Genomic DNA, 20,132 nt, shown 5'->3' with positions numbered 1-20,132 from the left:
TAAGAAGATCAGAATTGTTGAAAGTCACCTACAGGATCTTGGGAGAGAAAATAATATTTAATAAATCTCAGATATGTCAGTAAAGAATAGTGACCATACAGTGGACAAGGAGCTCGGGCAAACCTTGACTCTCTAAATTCGAAGCTTGATACGATTTAGAAAATAAGGAGCTTGGAGCTTTTTTTTTATTATTTATATTTTTAAATAAAAAACAAAAAAATGTTAAAAGAAAAAGTTATAATTTTTTTTTAATAAAAAAAGAATTGTTTAAAAAAGGAAATTAATTTTATTAATTATTTTTTAAATAAAAAAAGAAATGTAATTTTTTTTTTTAAATTTAGGTTTTATTTATTTATTTATTTATTTTAAATATAAAACGTAGATTTAATAATTTGTATTTTTAGAGAAAAAATAAAAATAAAAACAAAAATTGTTTTAAAATAATTATAATTTCTTTTTTAAATAATAAAGAAGGTTGTTTAAAAAAAAATTTAAAATTTAATATATATATATATATATATATATATATAAAATAAAATATGTATGTTTAATAAAAAATAATTACATTTTTCTTTTTTTTTAATTAAAAATTACGTATTTTTTTTTTTTTTTTTTTTTTATAATTTGAATTTATTTTTGTTTTTTTTAATATTAATTTTACTATTTTTTCAATTTTTTTCGTTAATTTTCTATTTTTTATTTTTAAAACTAGTTTCTTTTAATTTCTCTATTTTTACTTACTTAGTTTATATATATATATATATATATATATATATATATATATATATATATATATAATTTTAATTTTTAGTTTTTCCTTTCTTCTTTTTTTTAATTTTTCTATTTTCACCTACTTAATTTTTTGTTTTTTTTAAATGTTTTTTTTTTCTTTTCCATTTTTTTTTTTGGGCAATTTTTTTTTATGTTTTACAAGATAAATCTTTTTCTTTTTCCTCTCCATTTTTTTAAATATTTTTTTTACTATTTAATTGTTTATAGGTTTTTTTTTTTTTTTGGAAGTTTTTTAATTCTTATCATTAATTTTGTTTTTTTTACATTTTTATGATTGACTTTTTTTTTTTCATTTTTTTTTTTTATTTTATATTTTCCTTTTAGTATATATTTTAATCTATGTTTTGTTATTTTTTTAAAACTTTTTTTTGTGTTTTTTGATTGTTTTAATTTTTTTTTTATTTTTTTTTTATTTTTTTTTTTTTTTTTATGTTTTCATTATTTTTTAAAATTTAATGTTTTTCGGGTTCATGATAAAATATTTTACACCATTATTTCTAAATGTTGAAATTTTACTATTGAAAAAAAAAAAGTGTTCTCCCAGCATTAACACTTTTCGTTTTGAGGGTTTTTTTTGGATATTTTTTGATCAAAAAATTTGTTTTCACTGCCATTTTTAAAACATGTTGAAAATTTACCCACGAAAAAAAAGGTGTTATTCCAGCATCAACACTTTTCATTTTTAGCACTGTTTTTGATGTTTTTTCGAGGTTTTTTGGCCAGAGTTCCCGTTTTGAGTTTATAGTTCCCGTTTCATAGTTTACATTGTTAGAATCCCACTATTGTTATTTTTGTGCCCTTATATTATTATTGTTAGGTCAGTTTTTGTTATATTGTGACCCCTTATACTCCTATATATAGAAAGGAGGTTTAGTCATTTGTATCACCAAAGAATTGTTCATTTTTGTAATGTAAAGGAGCTTTCCCCCTCGAAGAGGTTCATTTCTAAGTCATTGATTTATCTTTTCTATCTTTTTGTGAGCTAGTTTCATAACACCAATAAAGTGTGAAACTAGACATCTTTTTCATGTTTAAAGAGTTCAGAAAAGAGGCCAAAAGGAAAACTCTAGAGGCTCATTTTCATATATAGTCTTTATATTTTGAAAAGGAAAAAAACGATACTGAAGAGAACCTCTTAGCCATGTTTTACTAAGGTATTCATTTTTCATAAATATTCTATATCAATATGAAAAAGGGTTAAACTTATATTGAGTAATGTCTTTTCATTTACTTTAATGAGTTAGAAAAGAAAAGTGCTCAATTTTTCTTTTATGTTTAGGAAGCCTGAAAGGAGTTGAAAGAGGACTCCACCTAGAGGAATGAGTGGTATAAAGGGTAGCAATTGGTTCCATTCATGGTAGAACTACTCAAAACATGAAAAGGTCAAGAGGCTTCCTAAGAATACCACTCATCACAATTGTTCCTCGGGAAAGGGTAAGACAACCAAGTCAAAGAGTATGATAGGCCAACAAGATGGTGACAACAGAATGAGTGGTATAAAGGGTAGCAATTGGTTCCATTCATGGTAGAACTACTCAAAACATGAAAAGGTCAAGAGGCTTCCTAAGAATACCACTCATCACAATTGTTCCTTGGGAAAGGGTAAGACAACCAAGTCAAAGAGTATGATAGGCCAACAAGATGGTGACAACAAAATGAGAAAACCAAGGCTCTTCTTGAAGAAATAGGCTGATAAAAATAGAAATCACAAAGGATAGGATGAGAATGGTTTCATTTTTATATAAGCATGGAACATGGAATGTTGTGCTAGAGATTGGTTTCATTTTTACACAATCTTGAAATAAGGAAAAAAAATGATTGAGAGTGGTTTAATTTTTACATAATCTTTAAACAAGAGAAAACTATGTTTGATATAATTTTTCATTCCCCCATGATAATAATGTAATTCTGCCAACATGCCCCCCAATCTTCATTTCATTCACCTAAGAAGACTATTGGTTAGTAACAGGTGGATTAAATAAAGGTTCATTTATGAGATCAATTGAAAGACTCAACTGAAAATTTACGATATTTAATCAAATACTTGAGTTGGAGGAGGATCTATTACATTTTCAGCAATATTAATAGAAGAAAAGAACTATGAACATAGAATCTTGTTTCATTTGTTAACAAGATAGACATGAGAAAAGGAACTATACTCAAGACACCTTTGTTCATTTTTTAATGATTTTGAAACAATAAAAGAAACTCTGATCTAAGACCTGATCATGGCCCCCAAAATGCCATGGCTTCTAAGAGGTTCTCATCACATGGGAGAACAATACTTTAGAAGGTATCAAAGGATCCAATGTACAGGTCAAACTCTGATTGCATCAGTAAATGATGCATTACATCACCCGCTAGATCATCAGTAGGTGCAGACATGAAACAGGTTGCCACATAATTAATCTATAGCATGGGATATACCACATGTGTATAAGGACCAGCTAGGGAAGATGGTGGATTGGGAGTCAAACTTATGACCAACGAATAAAATTTTGTCAATGGTCACGATTCTTCCTTCATGTCGAAAACACATAAGATGAAAGAGTGAAGAGACAAGAGCTCCCATGACATAAACATAGACACACCCAAAAATTAAATTAAAATCCAAAGGGCCTTGGGCTACCATCACATCGATATAGAGAGTCTTTCATCCAAAATTAATAGGAAACTAAGGAAGGATCCCTAATAGTTGATTGGTTCCTCTGTTAAAAGATGACAGATTCTATGTAATGGGCACAAGCTATGTAGAACCTAAAGCTTGCCATGTAGTTGGAGATATAATACTAATAGACACACCTTCATCTATGAATATGTTAAGTATGGCCATATTATAAGAATCTACTATGATCCTACTAGTCGACTCTAATCAAAGGAAGTGACCATACTACTTGGAGGGGGTATCATGGGAACGGGGGAACTGAACCTTTGTCATATGGGAATGGGAGAAATGCTCCCCTTTGCTGTGAGAATGGGATAATTTCCTCCATTTTTTGTGGGAATGGGAGGATTTTTCCTGTATGTCATTAGAACCAGAGTATTTCCCCCTAGTTCATTGCAACCTAAAGAAATGAGAAGAACCTGAGCGGTAAGAACGTCACTCTCTATGGGAATGACAGAATAAAATGAAGTTATATTTGAGTTAAACATTTTCTCAAGAAATGGTTGGTCGAGAATGGACTCATGGGATTCACGTTTAGAGAGAGTCGGATTTACTAGAGATGGATTCTAGTCAATCATTTCATCAACTAGTGGAGAATTGGGAGAAAGGTTTTGATAACCATGTGGAAGACAAGGCTAAGAAGTTGTAAGGTTTCCCAATACTTTTTAGGCTTCATCCATATCAGGAGAAAGGTGAATAGGATGATTCCTTTCACATAACCTATAGGGAAACTTAACTTTACCCTTTTTCCCATGGATCTTAGTATCACTAGTTGATCGTTTATCACCAACATGATCTCCAGAGGCTGATGAGAAAAGATGATGTGAGCCTATGGAAAACACTTCTAATACCAATGGAATACCAAGGAATTCTCTATGAAGGTAGTAAACCTTACTTACATTTTGAGGGAATTTAAATTTGTGGGGCTAATGGGAAGGTTCTACGATAATAGCTGAATTAGTATTAATGGTTGCTTGGTTTCCCCCCTTGCTATTTTGTGTATTCTTCTTCTTCTTCTAAGATTACTGATTATTAGAATGAAGACTTTCAATGGGTGAGGAGGAATGTAGGGATGAAGAAACAACAAGTGCTTAAGGTGAAGGGTCAACTTTAGGATCAAATTACCATTGACGTTGTTCAGGTGGACGAGAACTTGGTTGAGAAGTAGTTTTGAAATTCAAAACCAAGGAGGTCAACACCAACAAAACTAGAAAAGAAATGGTAAATACAGGAAGGGACAACGTTTCCATATAAGGAGCACCAATATTTCGAAAAGAAGGAAAATGACCAAGATTCCTATCAGAGGGGTTTCCTTCAGTAGTAGACTCTAGAATTGTTGCAATTAGTCTGAACCTAAAATATAGTAGGGAATTGTCCCATGACAAGGATGTTGTTCTGCGGCCAATTAACTAATTTTAGAAATTAAATACAAAATAAAAAAGACAGGTTTAACTAGGTAAAAATGATTACCAGGTCACCATGAACTACAATATACCACCTTGGTAAATGAAGGATTTCTGTATGTGCATGAAATCTCCTTGAATGTTGTGTTCGATGTATCAGAGTGTACAAGGAAGCTAACTTGACTACCTATGGTGAGGATAGAAACTTGATGTGGACTTCCAAAATTTACGCGATGGTACATGGAAACACAACCCATGTTAGTGATATCTAATCTGTAATCATATGATGAGAGTGTTCCCATGTAGTTTTCATGCGTAGAACACCATACAATATTCCAGAGGTACACGGTGAATGGCCCGATAAACTTACTTATGTTGAATGGGATATCACCCCCAGAATGCAATGCTGGAAAAAAATGATAGATCCTATGTTTATATATGTGGGAACACGTCTCTAGCCTAGACCTATAGATGTTTGTGTTAATGTTTCAAATTCTCCTTAAGATTGATTCAATAAATTTTAAATCTTATCTTTTCCTTTTTATTTTAAGAATGAAAAGCCTAACTAAGTAGAGGTAGAAGAAATCAATCAACAATGAAACAAATAAGTGATGCAACAATCGATCTCCTCAACTTCACTATTCCTACCAAAATCAAAGCTAAACAGTTCTCTCAAGAAAGAGAAGGCAATTTTGGCTGCTAAACAGTTCTCTCAAGAACTTAGTGTAAGGTATGGTGAAACCTTTTCTCCAGTGGCAAGGTTAGAAAAAGTAAGAATTAATTTTTCTACTATAACTGAAAGTAAATGGAAAGCTTTTCAACTGGATGTCAAATCTTATTCTTAAATCACATATTGGATGAAGAGGTTGATGTGGATTAGGCACATGGTTTTGAAATCATAGGACAAGAACATAAAGTGTATAGTTGAAGAAAGACTTATATGGGTTGAAACAAGTTCAGTGAGCTTGGTATAGTCGAATTGACTCTTAACTCATCAAAAGTGGATTCTGGAGAAGGATCCATGGTCCAACTCTTTATACAAAAACCAATGAAGTTAAATTTTTTATTGTTTGTATTTATGTTGATGATTTTCTTTATATAGGTAATATGATGTTAGAAGAATTAAAAGTTTCCATGCAAAAAAAAATTGAGATGACTAATCTTTCCCTCATGAAGTTTTTCTTGGGAATTGAAATTCAACAATATGCCAATGGCATTTGTTTTCTGTCAGTAAAATTATGTCATTGACATCATCCAAAAGTTCAGAATGATCAGCTACAGACCAGCTGACACTCCAATTACTCTAGGCACTAAGGTAAAAAACAATATGAAGGACCATTAGTTGATTCTACTTTGTAGTCTCTTGTATCTCACTGCAACTAGACCTAGGATCATGTTTGCAGCTAGATGTTTTTCCATATTTATAGAGCCACCCAAAAATTCCAATTCACTACAACTGTTACACAAAATATTGTCACCATGACTTTCTGCTGTCAATGTGAGTCTATCACCACTCATACTATCCTCCTTTGCAAGTCTCAAACCTCATCTCTTCATGTCAAGCTTTAAAAATGAGAGAAAGTCCTTGAAAATCAATAAAACTCTGGTTTCGCACTTTCTCTTACCATTACCTGCGGTCCCGCACCCCTTGGTCATGTTACCTGCGGACCTGCCTGCTCTGTCTCTAAAAGAGTGGGTGCGGACCCCTGTAAAAGTAAAAAAGGCGCAAGTTTATTCTTAAAAACTCACTTTGGGTTAATTCTGGACATTTCTAGAAGGAATATTGACATGGTTGGTTCGCTCCTAGGTGGTTCATGCATCCCATAACTAAAGAAGCTAACCCCTTGATGAGAGGAGCTTATCCCTTTAAAGGAGGGCTCTATCCCTTTGAAGGTGGACCTAGTAACTTCCCTCCTTTGCACTATAAATTAAGGCATTGGGCTGGTTGCTAGGGAGGTTGAAAGCTAAACATTTTTGAGGGTAAATGCTGTTGGAATTGAGACTTCCTAGTTAAGCTTGAGAGGAGAGATTACATACCTTTTGGCTTCTTTGGGAAGAGAGTGAAACTTTTCAAAGTAGAGGAGATTCTTGCTGGACCATGGGAGGAGCTTGTACAACATCAAGGCACCATGTTTGTAAAGTTCTTCTTTGATTAAGGTTAATACAACCAGATTCATTTTTCTCAATAAATTGTCTTATATGGTTTATTTCATGAATTCCTTGATCATCATGATAAATATGGTTTATTATATTCGCTTTTCAGATGCCATTTGATATGTGTGCCTCTTTGTGTTTGTAGATTCTTTAAAAAGGAGCTCATTTGGATCAATGGAGCGTGGCTTCCACAAACTAGCACTGGACTCGAGGTAGGCCTAAAACATCTACTAGTCTTTATTTATAAATCACATATTTAGAGAAAGATAGAATTTGTTTGGTTTTCTTGTCGCTAGATATCCATAGATACTAGGGAGGTCAGTCTTGTCCGCAAGAACGACTTATCCGGCCGACAAAATGGCGACGCCACTGGGGACTTGAATTTTTGGTTTTTGCCTTTGCTTTTACTTTGACTTGAGAAGCTTTTTCTCTGTTTCTAGTTTTTGCTTGTTGTGTGGGATTGGGTAGGTTCTGTAGATCTTGAATTATTTTTTGTTTTTCACGCTTTTGGAAGAGGACTGCACCCTCTGTTTGTAGCACAGTGCCAACATCCCCGCACTTTTGCTTTACACACAGAGCGGTACCGCACCTGGTTGTACTTGGGAGCTTGCAGACCCTGCCAAAATTTTGAAAAACTTAAATTTTTTTCATTCAGTCAGCTTTAGGATTTATTTATATGTTTTAGCCTCTGCCCAGATCTGCATGTGTCTTGTCGAAAACTTTTCGTAGGTTAATTCCATTGGCATTTAGGTTTTAGGTGAATTTCTAGAAGCTTTGTGTGCCTGGCTTGATTTTTGTTTGGTCTTTGTAGTAACTCAGAGCTTAGAAGCCTTAGAAACCTTAGATCACCCTGGTTTTTACTGGTCTTCTTATGAGTTTGACCGATTTTGTAAAAGTTGCCTCTGTTGAGGAATACATCTTGTTTTTCTCTTTGCGAAGCTTCGAAAGAACTTGTGTTGAATGTTTTGGATTTCATTTTTAAAAAAGAAAACAAAAGTTGGTTGTTTTTTGATTAATTTGTGATTCTGGACAAATTAGTCCTTAGTTTGCTCATAACTAAGTAAAACATCCTTGAAAAGAAATCTTGTAAGCTTTTACTTCAATTAGCTTTTTAGAATTTATAGATCTCAAGATTAGATTTTTCAATAATTTTGAGTGTTTTATAAAATTAAAAAAAAAAAATCTCTTTTGAAAAGTTTGTTTTTGTAGTATTTGAGTGTTTGAAAAGAAAAGGAAATTTTTTTGAGCATAACTAGTTGTCTCGTTTTTTAGTGTATTGAAAAAGACAAAAAAGTTCTTCTTTTTATTTGTTTGTTAAGGAAAGATTTGTTTTTTCAAGCATTTGCATTCTCAACTCTTTCTTTAGCTAGAAATTCATTGAAGGAAAAGGATTGTTTATCATCTTAAGTGCATTTTTAGTGTTTCGGAGTCGAGTCTTCACACCATAAAGTTTCATCTCCGCAGCTTTTGACTTAAGAAAAACCAATAAAAATAATGCTTAAAGTAAAATCTATCTAGCAATCTTTTTATTTCTAGGGCTCTTTATCACCAACATAGCCTAGAGTAGTATCTTGGAGAAGGGAGTAATTGACTCTCCAAGATAGTAAAACAAACAAGTAGCTATATCTTGTGGTAGGAGATAAATTCCAATTGTTACATCTACGCTTTGGGAAGCTCCTCTTAAAGGAGTCAAGCACGAGACCGTGTCTGAACCAGTGGGGTAATCAATCCTTCCTCATTGGGAATGATACAAGATATACACGTATTAAAAATGGTAAACCTCAGATTAACCATTGTTGAGGAGCCTGGGGTCACTTGTTGGTAAACCTTAGATTATGTCAAGGAGCCTTCAAGGTGATTGAGCTTGCTACTCTACCCTTGCGTGTGTATCGGATCACAGACTGTTCCCCCAGGTATATTTGTTTCCGTTGGTAACCATAGTGACCATAATCTATAAGACTCTGTCCTAAGGTGACGGTGGATGGAAGATCCCACTGTACCTAGAGTAGACGTTGGCTAGACTCACATGGATTTTCTGGGGGGTTCTCTTCACTTGAGACAGTTTAGTGGAGAAACTTGTGCCAGTCTATTCATTAAGCAGGTTGTCAGGGTAACTGTTCCAACCGCCATTTCTGTATTGAATTCTGCAACGTTGGATTTCATCACCAACTAGTGTATTCGGTACGAAAAGTTACTGTTTGTGTGTGGTTTGACCTCCTAGATTATTTAGGTGTGTGATTCATAATTGTTTGGTTCTTCAGAGACTTTAGGTGGTTTTCATTGAGATTTTTCTTTGTTTGCGTGTGAAGTAATTAATTTTTTTTATTTGTGGCTGAATTACCGTGGCAGTCCCGTAGACTTTGGGGCCAACCTCCTGATTTTTCACCGAGCCAGCTTGAAGGGCTACAAGCCCTTGTAACTCCTAGTGACAGTAGATTTGGGTCACCTGAAGAAGGAGAGTCTCCTTTAGTTGTACATCCTGACTATCAAGTGCAAGCACCAGAGTATATTATTGAACCTGTTTCTTTTTCCAAAGTGATTGGTAGTTTTTCCTTTACTAGTGAATTAGCCGAGGAACCTGAAATATCTTAACCTGAAACTGAACCTGCTGCTACTCCAACAACAGGATTTGCCTCTACAACTTCCAGTGGTCCTGGTTCACCCAGGGTAGAAAGATTCATTACCCAAAATCTTCCTTCTAGACTTATTGCTATTGAAGAACTTGTTACTACGGAAGAAGGTAAACCCATCCCTGAAAATCAACTAGCTATAGAACTTAGGGAGCGTGAATCAATCTTTTACAGTCCACCTAGAAGGGACGCTTGGTACCTTTTCATTAACCAATTTTTTGGAAAACCCGGGACTAAGTTTTTCACCACCTTGCATTCCTTTTCATCCAACACCTAAGGGTTATTATCCTCCTTTGAATATGTCGAGACGGTCGTCCATGTTTTCTAAATCTCCAGAAACATTTTTATATGGCGGTCCTTCTGTTCCCTCTGGGTATCAGTCACTTATTGGTACTTTTTTGGGAGCATCTCCTCAACCTGTTGAATAAGGGTTATTAACTGGTAATAACGGAACTAAACCGTTGAGTGTAGAAGATATTCTTATGATGTTAGGTACTATTCCAAATCCGCAACCTCAAGGTGGCCAGTTACCGCCTGGGGGGCAGCCTCAAGGTCCTCAATTATCCCCTGGAGGGCAACCTCAAGGTACCCAATGATTGCCTGGGGGGCAACCTCAAGGACAGTACATATCTACGGGATAGTACATTCCTCAAGGTCAACCGCAGACTCAGTATGTACCTCAAGGTCAACCCCAGTATCAATATGTACCTCAAGGTCAACCCCAGTATCAGTACATGCCTCAAGGTTATCAACCTCAAGGTCAGTACCCAACCCAAGGATTCTAACCACCTTCAGGTCAGCCATTTGTCCAATGAGCTGGAAATGTACCTTTGAATTATCAACCCTACCCTCAACCTAGTTATGGTCCTCAGTATGCTCAACCTTCTATGGGTCCATACCCCAGAATGAACTTAGTGTGGGATCCATCTCAATCCCAATAGATCTTGCAACCAAACGTGCAGTTGTCATCTCAATTTGGACAACCCTTGGTTTCTGGTTCAACCCAGCAACCTGTCTAGGCTACTATTCAAACTTCTGCACCTTCTGTAGTTTCTCAGCCTGGGCCTAGTTCCCCTCGAACTCCACCTCAAACGACTGCTACAAGTGCTACAACATCTGTTCCATCTACCCCACCTACTTCTGGAGTACCAACAGCTCCAGTTTCTACTATTCCTGCATCAAATCCTCAAGCATCCTTACCTCAGTCTGGACCCACAATTCAGACTTCGGTTCAAATGCCTGTAGGACAACCTGGTCGAAGTACGGTTGTCACAAATCAACCTCAATTTACTTATCAACCATACCAGGGACAGTACCAATTTGGTCTTGCTATGCAGAACCTAGTCTATCGGTATCAATCGTACCCTGGATATACTTATCAACAACCTCAACAACCCCAGTACGGTCCGGTTAATCCTGGTTTTCTGGGAGGATATAATATCCCAAATGCAATTCCAATTCCTAGTTATCCTAGATATCCTCCTCCTAGGGCTGGTCTCATCACCCAGGGTTTCAGGGACCCTAATCATCAGTTACCGTTCATTGCAACTTTGGACTTGCTTGACTTGTCGTGCCTTATGAATGATCCGATTAATTATCTTTCGTTTTGGCCGCCAATGCCGAATAAGTTGCCTAGTGATATTCCTAAGTTTGAAGGTAAATCAGGAGAGGATCCGTTGAACCATGTGATGACTTATCACCTCTGGTGTGCGTTTAACTCCATTTCAGATGATTCAATTCATTTATGGATTTTTCAACGCACTCTAATTGGTCTTGCGGCCAAGAGGTACATTGAGTTACCACGAGCCACTTTTTATAATTTTAGTTAGTTAGCTACTTCATTTTTAACTCATTTTCAGTTGCCTGTTAGATATGACAATGGCACGGAATTATTAACTTCATTAAAACTGTCAACGTCCACTTACATTTCATATCACATTCATGAATGGAGACGTTGATGGTGTTTAGTGAAAGTTTTTATTCCGGATTAGATATTAGCAGAATGGTTTGTTAAATCTTTATTACCGAAAATGACTGAGGATTTAGCTAAGGCAGGAGTCGTTACTAAAGAGAAAGTAATTTCTCAAGCTCCATACCTTGACCTAGTTTATACGTAGTCAGGTACGTTACACGAGAAAATCCCCGACCTTCCTAAACAAAATCAAATAAGTGCAGCTCCTTCAGCGTCTCATGCCGCTGATGGTATGATTGGTACAGTTAATACCAAAAGTAAGAAGAAATCTTCCAAGAATTCTTCTCCTATCATAACTTTACCAGATTCCCCGACAGGAGACTCTTCCACGGAAGTTTCTGCCAATATTCATGTTGTAGAGTCATCTACGACCAAATCAAAATCCTGCGGTAAAAAGAAAGGGAAGAAGAAAAATAAAACAGATAAAAATTTGAAAGAGAAACCAGAAAAAACAGAATCTACTGATGAGAAACGTAAACCTTTTTATCCTTGTTTCATTTGTGACGAAGAGCATTTTACAAGAGACTACCCTCATCGCGCTGAGGTTGCGAAAATCGTCAAAGGTTCTCAAATGCCTGCTATTTTGAAGGATCCTTTTCCTAGTCAAGACAGTAAGATGATAGGTTCTTCCTCAAATGCCTCAGAAGAACCCATAATGATGATGTCCCATGTTAGGATTGTGACACGATCGCAAGATTATGGAAGTAAAAGTCCTGTTGGTGGTAAGGAAGTAGAATCTTCTAATTCAAACCCATCAACTTCAACTCCCGGTTTCGATCCAATACAGATCGAGAAACCTAACCCAGACTTAGTAATCAAACCGCCCGCCAAGGGTATACTTTGAAAGGAAGCTTTCAATCCACATGCGAGAGCTGCTCAGAACTATAACATTGTTTAAGATTTGGCTATTTCACCTTCAGCAATGCCGGCTTTGGAGGTGATGCAATCATGTCCAGCACAGCATAAATTTCTATTGTTGGCTATAGGAACTGTTGATATTCAGGACTCGAACCTTATAATTTTAAATCTAGAAAATAGTACACCTCGCTTACCTCATCAAATGGCTTTCTAGATTCTAGTGTTAGTCAAAAACCGACCTTGCTATAGGACTGTCATTGATGAGGGAGCCTCAACGTGTATTATGTCGATCCAGTGTTGGAGATCGCTTGGTTCTTCTACACTTAATCTATCCCCGACGATTCTAAAGGCTTTTGATGGCCTCGGGTTTCATCCTTTTGGCATTCTATAGGATTTACCTCTAGGGGTTGAAGGCAAAACTGTTAATCTAGATGTGGAGGTGGTTGATGCCCCTCTATATTACAACATTCTCTTGGGTCGTAGTTGATCTTACGCTATGACTTCTGTTGTTTCATCGGTCTTTTGGCTTATAAAGTTTCCTCATAATGGAAAGATCGTAACTATAGACCAGCTAACTTACTTTTCATCCGACCCAGCTGTTAGAGTCGGTCTAGTATCCCTCCATCAGAGATCAAAGCTCTTTGTGTTTCATGATTAGGTGTCCCATCAGTTTGATCAGCTGCATTTCGTTAGGCATGCCATAACTCTGATGGAATAGTTTTGTGTCATTTATTCCCCTCGTGTTTGGCACTGCTGGTTCAGGTCTGTTTAAGTAAATAAAGTCTTCAAAGGTCATTCATCATCAAGTTTTAAAAATTTCGAGGTTTTAGGTCTAGGGTTGAGTCAATTTTGTCTTGAGAAGTCTTAAAAGACCAGCAGGCCAGAGGGATGTCCTTCATAGATCATAATTTCAATAATTCTCATCATTGTACAGCTGAATCAAGACTTTGTTTTCAAAACTCTGTTTTAAAAAAAAAAAAAAAAAACAAGTCACCATCTCATTTTTGTAAAGAATTGTCAAAATTTCAAGTTCTTCAAATGTTCAAGCACAGCCTTGGTCTCCTTTGCCAGAGCATATCAGAGCTATCCCTGCAAAAAATTATCAGAAGAAATCATTATTTCAACCAATTGTTTTTAAAGGGAAACCAAAAAGTCGGAGCCTATTTAATTTGAAAAAGTGTCAACAACCAAACATTACAAAATGGGTTTTGGTTAAGTAAAAATTAAAAGGGAGTCTATATAAAGGCATTTCTCCTCATAACCACCCATTCACATCTCAAGAGCAAAGTGCATCCATTCTAGGGCGATTTTGTAAGCTGGTGAACAAATTGGGCAGTTCCAAGGGCACGCTACGCATCGGCAGACGCGCGCTACGCACCCAGGGCGTGCTACACATCAGCGCGATTTTCTCAGTGTAATTTTGTTCAGGCGCTACACACCAGAGGGGCACTACGCGTTGGGCAAGGTGCGCTACGCGTTGGGTTTTTCGCCTAGTGACTTGCCAGCAAGCTCTCAAATTCTCTCTTAACTCAAGAAAAATACAAGTAAGCTTCTTTTCCATGGCTAGTTTCAATTTTCCAAGATGAATGTGAAAGAAATATGATAAAGATGCCATGAAAATTAGAAGTAAAAACCCTAAATTGCTGTGTGAAATTTAAAGACCTAGTTTGTGCTAGGGTTTCAAGGTGTTATGCTATCCAAGGTTTTCCCATTTTGATCCTTCTTTTTCCCCACATTCACCAGCATTCTCCTTAAAATTGCCCATAAAATTCTATAATATCCCTCCACAAAATCCCAAACCCTACATTATCATAATTTCCTATGCCCTTGCCCTTCCCTAAATTCCTTGTTTATTATTATTATCCCTAATTCCCTCATGTTTACCTTTCCCTAACAATTCCCTTGTATTTATGTCCCCTTGGTAACAGCATTTGAAAAAATCAAACAACAATCAATTGTGTGCACAGTCAGCATATACATTTCAACCATCCTGTCTTCAAAATTATGTCAGAAACCGAATCAGATTATGAGCAGAGTTATGACAGTGATTCAACACCAGAGATAGAAGTGCCATGGAGGCATCACAAGGGCGGTAAAGGTGGTCGGCATGTCAGGGAGGAGCCCACTTCTTTGGCTCATTTGCAAGCTTGTCCACTTGCAATGAACTGTTTTCAGTACCAATCATGTTTTGGATATTGTGAGCGGATCTCACAATTTCAACATCACAGAGAACTAGCTCGCTTGTTTGTCCTACATTTGTAGAATGGTCATGTGAAACTTGCAGGAGTGGACTTCACCCTATTACCCGAGATTGTTGCTCAAGCCACCGAGATACCAAATGTAGGGGAGGAATGGAATAAGCGCCAGTAGTTAGACAGATTTCACTATGAGCCATATATCAAACCCAGGTGTATGAGACACTTAACTGTTGTTTTTCCTTTCAGATTCCTAAGGGATGAGTATGCACCGTTGATGAGACTCATTATTCGCTATTTTGACTTGTGAGGGCAGATTTTCACGTCTCTATTCGTACCATATTCACTTGTTGATGCATTTCACAAGGGTACGAATGATGAAACATTCCTTTTTTCATGTGTCGCAATATAGAAAGGATGGTGCCCTTGGTACAAAGGAAGATCCCAGCACAGCAGCACAAGAGTATTTATCATTATGCACTAATTAAAATCATAGTGATGCATCAGTTGGCATAGCAGGGTATTGCTTGGGAGGATTTCATTTCTCGTGACTTTTTCACGGTACCAAGGCCACCTCCTGAGATTGTCCATGATGAGCGAGGGCTTTCACATTAGTTTGACATTCCAGAACCTGAGCATGTCAGCACTCCAGCATGTATTACATATCAGAGAGGCCACAGGGCCTTATTTGCATCTGCATGGCGAGTATTATCTCCACATGAGGTGGAAGGGGTCTCGCCTTATTCATTAGCACAGTGAGTGTTATCTCCACTTCGTGTAGAAGGGGCCTCGCTTTCGACAGCAGCACAGGTACAGGTATAGGACAGAGGCAAGCAACCCATGTTTGATGAGGGACCATCAGGATATCCGGACATAGATATTATCGACCTTGATATCAGCTCTCCTAGCGCGGAGCTAAAGGAGATCATTCAACAACAGAAGGCTGAAAATCACTTGTTGCAACAGAAATTGGAAATGGCCAATTGGACAATCAACTACTTGGAGTAGCGTAACAAGCAGCTAGAAGATGAACACACCCTTGATGAGTTGCGGCGAATCCGAGAAGACCGAAACTTGGCCCGCAAGAGACCCAGTGATTTGACACCTATTGAGCAAGGGTCTATGCTCATCCGGGTGAACACTCATTTAGAGAAATTGTTAGCCAAGGCAAACAGAGACAAAGATATGCTCCACCATATGAAGAATCATTACTGGGCCCGCATGCATGTTTGCAAAGCGAAAATGAAGATCCTTAAGAGGCGATTGAGCAAGGCATTAAAACAACGAAAAAGGCCCGATCCACTCCAAATTTTGGCCAAAGCCTCCTTGAAGGAGCATGGTACTTGATGATACACCCCCAACTCAAATCTCAAAAAATTTGGAGAAGTTTTGGTCAATTTTGAAATTTTTGTATTGAAAACAGGTTTTTGCCCTCAACGCGTAGCGCGCCACGCGCTACCCTAAAGATGGGGAGGCCCAATTCAAGAAAGGTTTGCATTTTTGGATTTTTCATGATAAAATACACCTTCTCAACCACTTCCAAGACATTTCATCAAGTTTTGGGCCCCAAAAAGGTCAAAAAACATGTAAAATATGACCTTCTTCCCCTTTTTGGACACACAGGAAGCAGTCTTGGGAGAATTCATTTTTGGAGGGGAAAATGGGCACCATATTGAGAAATTCCACTTGGGTTGGAAACTAGACATCCAGACCTTTCCAACAAGCCCACCTGAGCCTCATTTGGATGCTAGGAAGGGCCCCAAAAGTGGCATGAAAGGCGCGCTATGCGTAGAGATTTGGCGTGCCACGCATCAGGGAAATTTTCCAGTTTTTCATCTACAGTACAGGACAACGCAGCTATTTGACCAGTTTTGACTTTTCATGGGATTTTTCACCCTCTTTGATGTAATTAATGTATTTTCATTTTGAAATGACACTTTTTTACCTATTCTAGAAGATTCATTCATAAAATGGCAAAAAATTAATGAATGAATTGGTTTCCTAGCTTATAGAGGCAAGTTGTTTTGATTGCCTAGATTGTAGTGCTCAGTTTAGAATTGGTTGAAACAGCTCCTAGGATGATGAGCTCGACCCCTAGAGGCAAGGAAATGTGTTAGCTTGCCTATATTATGTATCTTCTTAGTCATCTTCAGGGTGGGACTCTGGAGGGATAAGCTTAGACTGTATTACACTTTGTATCTCTGCAATTTTGGCAAAGGAAAGACCAGGGTTTTGCAGCACTATTTGGGATTCCTATGGTTATTTGTGTTGATGGTGTGTTACTCTCATGTACTTTTAAGTTTGTTATGTGTATCATTTTCCTACTATTCTCTTTTGCAAATTAAGCAAATGAAGTGTTAAGGTAGAATTCATGGTTTTCTATGCTCTGCCTTTAAGTTTGCTTAATATCTATGTTTTCATCTGTTTAAGGAGAACTCCTGAAATTTTCTTGCTCTCCTTATCTCCTCACCAGTCATACCTTTCCATTCAATTCCTTTAAAGGCATCAAAACAATCACCTACCTTGCCCCAAAAAGACCTCTGCAAAAACTGTGTCTCATCCCCGCACCCAAAATTTCCTTGCCATGTTGTCCAACAAAACCCTAAAAATTTGAAATCAAACTTTCCCTATTAATTTACTAGCCTAAAATCAATATTCTTTATTGGTCATCTCAGCCCCTTTGAAGACCTTTTGCTGAGATAGACCCGGAGAGAGCCCTCTCCTGTCCTCGTAGGGCTAGCTACGAGGCTGAGCTTGGTTTGATGTTGCCTTGAGTTTTTGCCTTCCTCATCCTGAGGCAGATTCGAGCGCTAACATATTGGTGACCATACTGGGGAGAACAAATGGTTTGCTGGTTGATGTCATTTGTTTTATAAGCTACAGACGAAGCCTGAAGTTATGCTAGGTAGCCTTCGAAACGCTTTTGCTTTGGATTAGCGGAAGTAGATAAACGCTGCTTCAGTCAATCTCCGGTCTAGCTTGTAAACGTGACATTTAACTTGTTAATTACCCAGTACATGTATCAAGTTTAGATCTGATTGTTGATGGTGGACAACGATCAGACACTGGCAAGGCTGAATTCATTCACTTGGCGACTCCTTTCATGAAGAATCCAGCGATCAGTGCTCCATGGTGACTTCACTGCAGAGAGATCAGTAGCTGTGAGATTTTCAAGATGGACTGAATCACAAGAAGATATGCTCCCATGAGCCGAGATCACATTCCAGGTTTTCCGAATAAAATTCCGAAGGTAGATTGGTCAAGGAATCTACCTACATTTAAACATGATGGTAAGAAGGATGCTGCTCTACATCTGGTTAGATTTCACATGCATATTCGCAAGTTGAAGGTGGATTTTCCTAAAGATTGCTTGATGAATATATTCTTGGCCACTCTGGAAGGTAAAGCCCAATCTTGGTATGAAAGTTTGCCGCCTGCTTGTATTTACTGTTTAAAGGATTTTCATGCTATGTTCATTGAAAGATATAAGGACTCTTATCCATCATTAAATTTAGTTCATGACTGTTGCAAACATGCTTCAACTTTTATTGAAAGCCTTGAGAAATATTATGAAGATGATAATTTTATGGATGATGAGATCATGGAGGCTCTGTATGAAAATCCGTTTCAGCAGCACACAGAAATCTTAGAGGATACTTGTCAAGATCAGCAGGCTGAAGATGGTCATATGGCTGAAAATGATGAAAGGGAGAATGACATTTCAGATTTGCCCATAGAAGACAGCAACATGCAAGTAAGTCCAGTGCTAATTGTAGATTGTGATAATGTCCAGTCAGCTACTTCAGAACTACATTCAGATTGTGACGACCAAGCATATCTTGTGCTGAATCCTGAAAAGGAGAGATTTGTTGTTGAGATCATAGACAGAGTTTTGGATTCAGATGTTCATGAACAAGAGAATGAGATCTTTGTGCAAGTAAGTGATGAATCTCCTTTCAATAACTCAGTAATAAATGATAGTTTGAATGCCCTATCATATGAAGATAATTACTATTTAAGCAGAAGAAAACAGAAGGCATTGTCTCCTTTGTTTGAAGAGGAGATAGATCAGCTCTTGAAAGGTCTTGTTACAGCCCAAGCCACAGCAAATCTGCAGTGCAAACATAGTCAGGAAAGTGTTGGGGAAACCTCTTCCTCTGTTGAAAAACATGACTGTCTTGTAGATCAACAAACAGATAATGTTTTCCTTCACAAAGATGATAAGGATGTCATGTTCGATAATCTTGAAGACTGTTTGTTGTTTAAGAATGAAATAGATCATGAAGTTGAGGAATATATGCCCGAAATTCTCATGGTCAAGGAACCTACAGCTAATACTCAGGTGGCAGTTTTGTGCATTTCTATCCCTCAGAAATCAGTTGTCCTTTCAGATCAGAGTGGAGTGAATACTCGTATTTTTGCGTTTGGATCTCCAGATAAGCCAGTGCTTCAGGATTTTCAAGACCCCTTCAACATTCTTCTGCAAGCATTAGAAAGGATAAATATTGTCTTCTTTATTGTTATAAGCATTGGTTTCAGTGATTGTGTTGAGTTGCCTACAAGTTTAGTATTCTGCCCGCTTGACGAGAGTAAAAGAAGAAATATGGTACGCAGCCATCTGTTGGATTGGTTGCATTGGAAGGCCCATTATACATGATTGTATATATTATATCAGTATGCAGGTGGTTGCCATCATGATCTTAAAGCTTGATGAATGGCTGCGCTTTTTTCAAAAAGTTTTTGTTTTAATTCAGTCTTTTCAGTTTGCATCAAGTCAGTTTGAGCCGATTTTCTAGTTAATAAGTTGAGTCATCAGTTTTCAGTCATGCATTTTAGTTTGAGTTTTTGACTCCATCGCCCAATGGATGAAGGCACTGTCTAGCTCTTACAGAGATCTGCGGTTCTTGGCACCTCCAATGAGCTACCATCCCCATTGGAGCCAATGTTAGAGTCGGTCTAGTATCCCTCCATCAGAGATCAAAGCTCTTTGCATTTCATGATTAGGTGTCCCATCAGTTTGATCAGCTGCATTTCGTTAGGCATGCCATAACTCTGATGGAATAGTTTTGTGTCATTTATTCCCCTCGTGTTTGGCACTGCTGGTTCAGGTCTGTTTAAGTAAATAAAGTCTTCAAAGGTCATTCATCATCAAGTTTTAAAAATTTTGAGGTTTTAGGTCTAGGGTTGAGTCAATTTTGTCTTGAGAAGTCTTAAAAGACCAGTAGACCAGAGGGATGTCCTTCATACATCATCATTTCAATAATTCTCATCATTGTACAACTGAATCAAGACTTTGTTTTCAAAACTCTATTTAAAAAAAAAAAAAAAAAACAAGTCACCATCTCATTTTTGTAAAGAATTGTCAAAATTTCAAGTTCTTCAAATGTTCATGCGCAGCCTTGGTCTCCTTTGCCAGAGCATATCATAGCTATCCCTGCAAAAAATTATCAGAAGAAATCATTA

Source organism: Pinus tabuliformis, chromosome J (assembly GCF_031772625.1).
Source record: "Pinus tabuliformis cultivar Carrire ecotype Pingquan chromosome J, CPIR1, whole genome shotgun sequence".
In the NCBI taxonomy this organism is placed as follows: Eukaryota; Viridiplantae; Streptophyta; class Pinopsida; order Pinales; family Pinaceae; genus Pinus; species Pinus tabuliformis.
The sequence above is the reverse complement of the archived record's forward strand: the minus strand, read 5'-3'. Positions refer to the sequence as shown.